Below are 13,117 nucleotides of genomic sequence, written 5' to 3'. Positions count from 1 at the left end.
ATTAATTACATATTTGTAGAAATGTTTTAAAAAATAATAAATTATGATTTATTAAAATATTAATATTATTTATAAAAAATTTAATCAAATTTATTAAAAATTATTATCAATTAAAATTTATTTTGGAATATCAAAAATTATTATTTTTTTGTACTTTCTAATATTTTTTGATGAATAGAATGTTAATATTAAAAAATATTAATTTTAACATTCAAAAATTATTCAAAAATTATTCATATGTAAATTTATATAAACTTAATTGAGAAGTTATTATATAAGAAAACTATTGGTTTGCATTTACAATTCATCCAATAAGCGGAGTCTGCAAAGGTTATATGTATAATAACAATTATTTAAATGGTAAGTCAAATTGAATTAAATGTTCATAGTATATATGTGCGTATATTTTTAAATATTTTATTATATCCTATTTAATTTTATTTTCCTTAATTTTTAATAATTAAATTTATTTTATATTATTTATATTACATTAATTTTATTTTTAAAAAATAATTAAATAATAGATATATTTAAATTATTAAAAAAAAATTAAAATACAAAAAATTCACCGCTCGATTGTAATATTTTTAAATAATTTTTCGCCTATATGAACCAATAAGATTATGAATACAATTAATATGGCTTCCATAACTTCATTTGTAGACCAATTAGATAATCCTAGTAATTTAGTAATTATATTTGTGATAATAATTTAAGAAGCATTTAAAATATTAATTAAAATAGCATTAACACTATCAAATCAACATTAAACTATACATTTATGATTTTAAATTAACATTTTTTTTTAAATTTTATTCATTAAAAACTATTAAAAGATATAAAAAAAATTCAACAATTTTTAATGTAAAACGATAATTTATATTTAAATTTTCAGTATCATAATTTTTATTAGAAGTAAAATATCATATTACACATGTGGTTACATAAGTTCTTTTTCACAAAAAAATTAATCTTTCTCAAATTCACTAACAGTCTGATTTTTAAAAATAAAGATCAAAAAACTTACAAAGTTCAATTATACAAATTTTATTTAGTGGAAATATAGTATGTGTTTTATATTTGAATTTCAAAAATAAAATATATTGTGATAAAAAATCAGAAAAAAAAATATAAAAGATTGGAAGAATGAAAAACCAAGTAAGCTATATTTGTGATAATATTATTAAGTTTATTAATTGCTTTGCATGAATTTGATTAACTAAGTAAAAAAAGTCTACAAGAAAGCAATTTATAATATTTTATATCTTCAAAATTGAGTTATCATTAATATAGAAGAAAATAACAGACAAACAAAAACAAGAAAAGAAAAAAGCAAATAGAATGATTACATATACATAAGTATGATATATCAACATTAAAATAAATAACACAAATGAAAAATATTTAGATAATTAATCAATATATATCTACAGACAACAATTATTCTTGGAAATAAATCACACAGTGATAATATACTAAAAATGATTAGTGATAAATTCATAATTAAATATATATTGATAAATATAATGAAAGTAGCTAATAATCAATTATTGAAACTAATATAAGCAGTATTACTATTCAAATATATAATAATACATAATTAACCAATATATAATACTATAAATATCAAAATTAAAAAGAAACTTTTCAATAGGATTGTAGATTATATGTGCAGAAAGTGGAAGTGGTCAGTTATGTGGAATTTTTTAAAATGTTTTTCAGAAATTATAATTTTATTCATTATAATATATTTTTAAAAAATTCATTATAACAGTGATATGATAAACTAGGTCATCTTAATGTTAATATCTTAATAATATCCAAAATAATATACAGAAAAATCTGGTATCAATGAATTAAAAATTAAAGAGAAGAATGAAAAATCTAAAAAGCTATAATGATAGTTATATTAAAATAATATTTAATAAAATTAATAAAATAAATATTATGTAATTAAGACTATAATTATTGCAATGTAAATTAAAAATTTATATGAAGATAAGATATCTGAAAAAATGTTTTATTTTTTATTTTCTATATACTTATAAATATAAATTACTAAAAATCTTTAAAAAGAAAAGAGCTTTACAAAAGCTATTTTTATTATAAAATATTTTATTTAGAACTAAATTTAAAAGATTCTATTAAATAATTATAATTAAATAATATTATAAATAGCTAATTGAAAGTGAATCAATTTGAATTGCTTTTGTATATATTCTACTTTATTATTATCTTTTCTAATTTGAACTTCATATAAATATATGCAAATGGAATAGATAATATTTATATTTTTCACTTTTGTTATTTTTTATGAAATTATAACAATTACAATTGTAATATAACAATTATAAAAATTCCATATAGTATAACTCACTCTTATATAGAAATTAAAATATATAAGAAAAACAATCATTCATATATAGATGAGAATTTTTTTATGTAATTATAAATCAAAGAATAACGAGGGAATAATAAAAGATAGGAGAATTAATACAAAATTTTTCAATATTTTGAGGCTTATTATTATATTCTACTGCATTCTAATTTTCTTGTGAAATGTGTACTATAGATATATAATTATTTAATCTCAATTATCAAAAAAAAAAAAATTATAAGAACTAATTCGTTTAAAAATGGATCAATCATCATTAAATTTCCAGATAAGTCAAAAACTTATTCTAAACTTTATCTTATCTTTATTTTGTCAAAGACTATTATAATGAATTCCATATATGTATTTATTAAGAAGCAAATTAGAAAGTATTTAAAAGTTTCATCAGTATGAAATATTAATTATAAGATAAACTAATAATGATATCAAATATATTTATGTATAGATAATCGATAAAAAGTATTTGTTAGATAAATTTCATGAATTTCTCAAAAAAAAAGAGAATTATTCATGATTTATTTATACTATATATATAAAATGTTTAAAAATTATTTTTTATGTTTTTGTAAGGTAATTATACACTTTCAGATTGGTAAAATTAAAAAAAATGAATTAATGAGAGAAGAAAAAAGATAAAACAAAAAGAAAAGAATGGAAGCAATTTCTTTATTTATATATATTTTATAAAATATATAAAAATTATTTGTTATATTTTTGGAAGGTGATTATACATTGACTTTGTTCATGTATAAGAAAAAAGAATAGTCAGAAAAGTCTTTAAATAAAACTAGCCTTATTAGTTAAAAACTATATACAAAAATCTTTAAAATTATTCAATCCATTGCTAATTTAATAAAAAAAGAGTCTATGATAGTGTCATATGGTCTATATTTTAATCTATTAATTGCTCATTGTATTATTATCAATGTTAATTGATAATATGTAAATTATCAAGAAAAAATTATGTTTTAACCTAAAAAATATGTTACTCGCATACAAATTAAAGATTAATTTATCATTTAAATTTTTGTTAAAAAATTACTGATATTAAAATTAATTTAATTAGATTAATATAATTATCTAAAAAAAAATCATATAACAGTTTAATTAAATTCATTTTTTAAAACGATAACCTTTTCATATACTTGAACTTAATTTTTTTCAATCTTCGTTAAATTTACGTTGATAAAGACGATGACAGACATAAAACTACTTTTTATCTCTTTTTATCTCTTTGTTATTTTCATTTTTGTATTTATTTTGGTGAATCAATCTTTCAAAGATGCCCCATGAATATATTATTAATATTTTGTATATATTTTATGTCTAAGATGCCTACTGCACTTTTTTAATTTTTAAATGAAATATTCGGAATAAGATGGATAGAAGATGCAGATTTTAGTTTTTTTTGGTTGTCAGATTTGATATTTCTAAATTTTTATTTCTTATTTCTTGAAAACAATAAAAAAATCATTCCTTCAATTTAGTTGCTGAAATCAGATTTGTTCTATAATGAAAAAATCGGAAAAATTTTCAAATAGATCGTCAAAAGTACAATAGAGAATATGTTAAAACAATAATACAGGTATGATTATAAATTAACAATAAAGCAACATAAATTAACTGATAAAAGATATCAATAATTATAAAATCTCAAATAAATTGTCTATATATGCATGTATAATGTTTTAGATTGATGGTAATAGAGCTTCAAAGAGATTTGAATACATGATTGTTTGTTTTTAAGAAATTAATTAAAACTATTAATTATTGGGAAATATAAACATAAATAGAATTTTAAAAAAGCGTAATTTATTTTTATAATTAATAACTAAATACTTGGATTCTTATTCCATTTACGCATCAATCGTAAATTAAATATAAATTTTTTTTTATATCTTATTTTATAAATTTTTTTATAATTATTAATTATTAATAATAATTATATATTTTTAATATTAAATTTATATAATTTATTTTGATATTTTGATATTTAATTATTTTTATTTATTATAGTACTTTTACTTATATATATATTATTTTTATTTATACACAATACACAATATACAGCAAATACGCTATTATTATTTTATGATTCTTCATATTCATTTTTTAAATTTTTATTTTTTCGAGCAATATATATATAGATAGTTTTAATTATCATTTGAAATCCATCATTTATTAATCTCTATGATATCATTTATATATCATATTTATATATTTATTATATATTTTCATTTTTAATATTCATCAAACTCTAAAATATATATTTTATATTATTTTTTTCAAAAAGATCCATAAATTACTTTAAAAAAAAAGGCATTATTATTGATACAATGGAAAGTATTTCAATTAAAATTCATACTGTCACTATTGATAAGTTATGTTTAATTTTGAGAATATTTCATGACCGAATATATTTATATTTAAGTAACTATAAATAAATTATAATAGATAGGTTTTTTTGATTTATACAAGAAGATGAATGTAAACATAAAAAAAATGTAAAAAAAAAGAAAAGAATGTAAATAATTATGTTTTTAACCTACCATTTGTTTTCCCTCATTTGTTTTCAAAGCTAAACTGATAATACTTTCTAACATAAATTTAATAAATTTTCATAGTTTAATAAAAATTAAAAAAAAAATATTAAAACAATATTTTGTCATTGAATTAATATTACAAAAAATCTCAGATATCTTTTATCAAGAAAAAAATAAATGATTACGTTCATATTATGAGATTCAAAAGATAAATTAGATCCGAAAGAGAAATAAATTGCCAGAAAACAGATTTTGATTTTGATTATATTAAATATATATCTTACCCGAAAAAATTTTTTCGTATAGAAGAATATTATCTTGTTAAATGCTGTAAATTTTTTAATAAGAAAATTTTATTATCTCTTCTCCAAAATTGTGTATAGAAATACATAAAAATAAATAAATATATAATAAAATATTGAATCAAAAAAATTATTTCCAATTATTTATGATATCAAGTCTTTCAAGTATTAATTATTCTAATAAATACATAGTATAGTATAATCGCTACAACTATAAGCGATAACCAAATATAAATAGAACCAAAACAGAACCAAAATAATTAATTCTGAAATCGATATTAACATCATTTCAATTTTTTATTTATATAACTGAACAAGTATGAACAATTCTTTTAGTACCGGAACAAATTGTTCAATTGCTTTTTAATTTTTAAAATTTAATATTTCTTTAATATATCATATAAGATATAATCAATTTAATTTATAACATCTTAATTTATTAATCCCAAAAATTAATAATTAATATTATCTCAATTTAATTTTGAATATATACAAATTATATTAGAAACTAATATCGTAATAATGTTTCACAAACATTTTTTCTTCGAATGATTAATTTTTATTTCAAATTTTTTTTCGAAATACAGAATATATTAAAAATCGTAGAGATTAAATTTTAAATCATTCTGCATATTTTGAAATATATATAATATCTTAAGTTATTTTATAATTTATAAAATTTTATATACAAAAAAATTAAAATTTTATAAATTTTATATAAAAAAATTAATTGCATAATTAAATTAACGGTTTGACTTTTATGTTAATTATTAATTATATATTTTAGCTTTAAGATTAAGATTAATAATATTGTTTTCTTAAAATTTTTTTCTTAATATTTTTTTAGTGTTTCAAGCATTTTGAAATTTCTTATACTATGAGAATGTCTTTTTCATAAAATATTAAAATGAAAACATTAATAATAAAGTTAAATAATTATTATGAAATTTTAATCAATCGGAAAGTAAGTTGATACAAAACAATTTTTATTTTATAGATAGAGATTTATAATTATTATTGCATTTTTATATCCTTTTAGTTTATACTGTTTTAATTTACAATATATAAACATTCATTTGTAATATTTATGTAGATTATTTACAGTATACTTATAATCAAAAATTGCATAAATCACATCAATTATAAGTATATGAAAAAAATAGAAGGGATAGAATTTGTGCATTTTTATAAATTATATTAGAATTTCTAATATAAGAAAGATGTGAGAATATGTACAAAAATCCAGAACAAATTCGAAAATATGAATGGGTTAAAAGAAAAACTTTGAATTATATTAAAAAGAAAAATTATAAAATCTAATTAAAAAAAATAAAAGTATAACTTTTGTTTATTTACTATATACACTAATATTTTGTTTATTTACTAATATACTAATATTTACAACAAATGAAATCTCAAATAAATAAAAATAATTTTTATAGGAGAAACCATGCATTTTAAAAATTAATGCTTAAAAACTTTAAAATTTCGAAAAAATTATTGTAATAAATCCATATTATTTTGAAAATCAATCATTTGGAATGATAATAATGATTTTTGAAAATTTGATCAAAGAAAAAAAAGAATAAAAAATATAAAAGAAAAAAATATGCGTGGAGAAAAAAAAAATTTAAATAAAAATGAATGATACTATCAAACACACTCCATTATGATATGAAATTATTTCAGAAATCTACATAAAAAAATTTAGTAATTATTGATGGAAAATTAATTGTAAAATTTAATTTGAAATAAAAATAAAAAGATAGAAATAAATAGATAATGATAAAATAATAGATAATAAAAATATGTATCGAAAAATGAATTAACATTATATTGTTATACACTTAAGTCTGTTTACTTATTATACTACATATTATTTATCCTTATATAGAATATTTAGTAAATTGAATGTCCACATTCTTATGAAAATAAATCACATTTAATAAAAATATCAGCTATAATAAAAAATATTGAATTAATCGTAGTTATACACGATAATCTCAAAAAATAAAAATAAAAGAAATTTAATTAAATGTTGAAAAAACAAGTCAAATTTATTACTTAATTTTTTCGGCCGTAATATTACTTTGTTTAAAAATTTCATTTCAAGAAGATTTTTTATCATCATCTCAACAACACTGGCGATTTGATCGATAAATGCAGTTTATAGTCTTATCTATAAACAAATTAAATTTTGCGAATTTAAATAGTTTATGAATGTCTCTAATGTCATATGCCCTTATTTCTTTCGGCCGTCACATTTTTTGGAAATTGTATTTTTAAAAAATAATTCATAAATGCAAAATTCCTTGTGCTTGAAAAAAACTCGAAAAAACAAGAAAAAAATATTGATATAGTAAAAAAATAGGATTTTATAAAATCATAAAATATGAAATGACGAGAATTCTGAACAATGTTTCACAAGAAGATTTTTAACATTGTTTTGAATAATGGAAATGCACTGAAGTAAGTATAAATGTTCGAAATTATTTTGAAGAAACTATACATATATCGATTCGAAAAAAAATTGAAATAACGAATTTTACTGATATAATTCTATTAATTTTTTGAACAATTTTTTGATAAATTGAATCATTATGTAATAATTTAAAAATGTATCTAAAATTATAGAAAAAATTTTTTAAGAAGTATTACATATTACTATGAAAAATTTAAGAAGTCATGAAAGCAAATGATGTACAACATTTGTATAACAAGATTATCAAGATTGATAAAAATTGTTCACAAATGTTGATAAGATCTATCAATTTCATCAAAGATTTAGAAAACTTTAAGAATGAACGTTTCAGCAAAAACAATAAGAAGAAAATTATATGAAGTTAAATCAATGTTCTACAAAATTAGATTAGATATCATTTATTTATAAAATTATTTATAAATAATTAAAATTAAAATTAATTATGAAGAAATTGGCTTTTATGAAAAATTTGGCTTTTATGAAAAAAATATATAAAAATACCACTATTTTGGAAAAATATAATATGGATTAATAAAAATAAATTTGAATTACAATTGAAAAAGCATGAAATTTGAAGAAGAAGAAAAAAAGAAATGAAGCATTTAAAAAAAAAATTTATTTTTAATGCTACAATTAAATTTGATGCCAAATTTTAATGATATAATACTTATAATTAATTATTATTATTAATTAATGATAAAATTTTTTTTGGGAACAGAATTGATGCTCTGATGTAAATTGATATTTATAAATACGAATAAATATATCGATATTATAAATAAAAATTTAAAAATAGTAATAGTAAAGATACGTCTTGTTAGATTTATATTATATTATATAACATAACTAAAACTAAAGTATCAGGAAATTAATTAATTAATATATTATATTAATATCTTACCGCATGATCCAGAGAATGTATTGGAATTGTTTCTTAATAATGATTTATTTGAATTATTTGTAATAGAAATTAATATATATTGTTTTCAGTTTTTTAAGTACAAACAATAGAAGTCAGTGAAACAAATTGATATGACTATAAAAGAAATGAAAATATTTCTGGATTTAATTATCCTAATAAATAAATATGATTATTGATCAACCTTTTCTTATATAGAAATTTCAATTTTTTCGAAAATAATGAGTAAGCGATTTATACAAATATAGCAAATGTAAAATGTTTTTGCAATAATGACTTAATGCACGATAATTTCTAATTCAAAATTAGAAATGTTTTAAATTATATACAAAACAAATTCCAAACTGTATATACGTCAAAACAAGAATTATCATAAAGATAATATAATGAATAAAGACAAGGTAGATTATTTTTTCGCACATATAATTCAGCAAAATTGGCAAAATATGAATGTTATACATACAACATTACATACAATTTTTATATATTCTTTGTCTTTTAAATAGTAATTAATTAATTTACTAACTAATTTAATAACTAACTATAGTAATTATAGTAACTAGTAATCTATTAACGGTGCATGTTTAATATATAATAAATATATTATATATTATATATATTATATATATTATATAATATATGTTTGTATGTTATAATATGTTTGTAATATATGTACATATACTACTGCAAAAATTGGTGAATCATTTTCAAATTTTGTTAACATAATCTTAAGATTTTCCTCTTACTATACGTCTCATTGTCTTAAACAAGTTCCATTAACATATATATTTCGTTCATCAAAGATTGTAAATATAAGCATTCGAATACTTTCGTTATCTACTATTACCATTCATGTTGTCCACTCATTAATCATGGATTATATTATACGATGCGAGACAAAGATTTTAAATGTATGTGATACTGAATTGAATCAATATAAAATGATTCAGACCAAAACAGAATTTTATCGAATGTCACGTTGCGTGCAAAGAATGAATATTTCGTCGACGTGATTAGATGTGTGACGATGTTCTTTATCAATTGATTGTTTCATCACAAAAAGCATGAAGTTGAATGAACACGAAATTTTGTTGAAAAATTGTTGAATGATTTTGAGATCATACAATAATCACAATTATCAATCCAGTTAATGTGTATATAAGTAGATATTGATTCATTTTAGCTGCAGTTTCCATATATTTGCATCAATAATTTTATATGAATGATGATCAGTCGGAGTATGTTAAGAAGATTAGATAGTGTTGCCATTTTAGAGAGAATATTACGACTTTATAATTTTGATTCATCGAAATGATTATCTAATGAAATATACTTGAATTGTCTAACATTTCAATATATATCAAGAATTTTTAATCGTTTATAATCACAAGTGCGTAATGATTATTTTATTGTGCAATAAAGTGATTAATGATTCAATTGTTTATCGTCCATCGTTGAAGTTGAAATTCTTCTCTTGATTTCGTCTATTAAGTATTTCATATGTGTTAGCTCCCGTTAATATATAGTGTAAATATTTTTGTACAATTTCTTAATCTTCCGGAGAAATTATTTGCTTTTTGTTAATTGATTATGCAAAAGTACATAATTGTAAAATGTTTCCAATGATTAATTAGGGTGTTCGCGCTATAGAATCTTTAATTAACTGAATTTTATAGATGAATATCTATAAAATAATAATATCTATATCTATAAAATTTAATATCTATATATATATCAATACATTTTTACAATTAGAAGCGAACCAAAAGTGAATAGAGTTCTTCTTACATGTTGAGGTCTATAAAGAGCATATCGTTTAGCAAAGTGTTGTTTAAGAACTGTGATCAAATTAGAATTTTACTATTGCATGAATTAGCCTTGATACCTTGATGTCTATTGAATGTTTCGTGTTTGTTCGTGTAGAATTTATTCATAAAATTGATATATTTTGTTTTTAATTGCAGATTTTTTCATTATGCGTGAGACTATAATTATTGCTTCGTAACAATTGCTTGAAATATAAAAATTCAAATTTTATTTTTCATCCAAAAATCGATATTTATCTTATATGTGAAAACAAATTGATAAAAATATTTTATCAGTTATATTATTAATTAACATTTATAAAAAAGAATAAAATTAAAACATCAGTTTAACAATATACGATTCTTATATGTGAACTGATTCTTTACATCTTAAATGTCGATAGATTTTTCTTAATGCAAAAATATTTATTTAAGATAAGGTAATTCAATCTTTATGCTTAGATTCTTTTTTTTTTCTTCAATCTTAGTTGGAACAAAAAAGTAATTTTCATCTGTATAATTTTAATTCCATTTGTCATATAATAGTAGTATTAAATTCAATCCACATTTATTTTCAATCAAGTTTAACAATGTCTTAATTATCTTAATTATCTAATAGATTAATTAATATTAATTTAACATTAATTCATCACAATATTTATTAATAAAAGCAATATACAATAATACACATAACAAAAAACTTATTAATTGAAAAAAAAGAAGGTGCGATTGTAGCATACAAAAAAGAAAATATTAATATGAGAGAAATTTCGATAGATAATTACCAAATTTTTTCTTTGCGAGATTTTCCATTATTCCATTATTCTTGTATTCTGATATTTTTCACAAACTAATCTGCAATTTTCTGTAATTAATAACTTTATTAATAAAATTTCGATAATTCCAATCAAATATTCTTTTACTTTGTTATATTTTTAAATAAACATATTGAAAAAAAAATTGAATTTAAGAATTTAAAAACTTCAAGGATTCCTTTTAAAACTTATTTTTTTTTGTAACAACAGTTAAATTCGATCCATGAATTGGCTTTTTTGGGACTTTTTATGCTTGTGATGATAAATATAATAGTGTACAATAAAAAAAAATTTGATTTTGAATTTTAATTTTCAATTTTCAGTACAGCTAGATATTTTAAATGTATAATTAGGTATATTATAATAAATTAATAAAATCATGTTTTTTTTTATATATAATAGAACATCAACACATTTTTACGACAATATAAAAAAAATTTTGAATTAATAAAAGATGAATCGATCGCAGAATTCAATAAAATACCCACATAGATCTCCAGATTTCTGTATCTGAAATCATTTAAAAAATTTAGTATGAGATGAAAATTAGCAAGATGAAAAATAGTAATCTTAAAAAATCTTAAATCTTACCGTTTGTCGAGGGCATTCCGATTATACATTATCGTGTTACCAGTAATTCAGTTTCAACTTAATAATGCTGAATCTCGTTGAGATGATTGTTGCTCGTTGATGAAAAATAAATGCCGTTGAAGTGAGTTTGCGGGTGATAATGTTCCTTGATTTTGCTTTCGCAGTGAATTTGTTTTTTTTTTTTTACTCGTTTCGTTCGCTTGTCTTGCTGATCCCTGATTAATGATTTTGATTTTTTGAAAAAACCAATCAAAAAATATAAATATATCAGGGATATATCTGTCCCTTCCACAATATCGAAGACTTCTAAAGGAAAAGATGTTATGCCTGGAACGAAACACAATCGAAATTATCTTAATTACTAAATATACAATTATATTTATTACAATTTTAGAAGTAGTGATTAATTCTAACCTTGTGCTTATGAAGCTATGATTGTTGTTCCATCGATAAGAGTATAATAATTTTTTAGAGATCGTTTGTATTCACTTCACGTTGTTTTCATCGCCACTATACGTCCGTCTGTTTCAAGGTATACTGCGACGATGCGTCAACGAGTCACTATATGGGTAACATATTGTTTTCTCACAACTGATTTCAATTGAGAACAATTTCGTTATCCTGAAATGCTATTTCTTACGGATGGTTAGTTCCTGGAGATACTCAGCGCGCCAACACTTCCAAAAATATTGTTTTAACTTTTATATGTGTTGCCATGATATTAATCGTCCATCCGAAATTTACAAGAAATTTAAATGATCTGGAATATTCGTTAAGGTCTCGCCTAATTAAGAATTGTGCAAGCTTTAATACGATTAGATCATTAAAATGTGAGGGAGAGAATGTGAATTGAAAATAACCTCAATTTATTTTCTAATAGTGAATAAACTTTTGAAGGATAACGCGAACGAAAAAGGCATCCGTAGTTAATGTCTTCGAATATGTATGGACTTCGATATGTACGGCTCAACAGATGAACATGGTTAAAAAACCTTTATCCTTTGTCGATTACTATGGACTTTTTCCTTTATGACCGCAAAAATCGACACTCGATTGTAAAAATGATTGGAAATGGATGACGCGATTTATGGGGAGATCGTTCATTCGATAATTAACGATGGTGAATTTGGCACAACGACACATAATTTATGTATTATCAATTTTTTATTGTGAATGATCCAAAAATAGCAACGTGGATTGTGCTTTATCTACATGAAGGTTTACAAACGAATTTGATCAGATGATGTGTTCTGTACAATAACATG

The 13,117-nt window shown here is 20.0% G+C and overlaps 1 long non-coding RNA gene across 1 annotated transcript; it reads right to left on the bottom strand.

The window, feature by feature from the left end:
• Nucleotides 1-11,544: 11,544 nt before the first annotated feature.
• LOC116415233 (uncharacterized) lies at nucleotides 11,545-12,612 on the bottom strand. Its single transcript, XR_004225815.2, has 3 exons — nucleotides 12,267-12,612; nucleotides 11,853-12,179; nucleotides 11,545-11,771 (listed from the first exon to the last, which is right to left on the bottom strand). It is a non-coding gene; the product is annotated as an uncharacterized LOC116415233 (long non-coding RNA).
• Between the last annotated feature and the right edge of the window lie 505 nt (nucleotides 12,613-13,117).

Source organism: Apis florea, unplaced genomic scaffold (assembly GCF_048593485.1).
Source record: "Apis florea isolate Af1SG1 unplaced genomic scaffold, ASM4859348v1 contig_3696_pilon, whole genome shotgun sequence".
Lineage (NCBI taxonomy): Eukaryota > Metazoa > Arthropoda > Insecta > Hymenoptera > Apidae > Apis > Apis florea.
The sequence above is the reverse complement of the archived record's forward strand: the minus strand, read 5'-3'. Positions and strand labels throughout refer to the sequence as shown.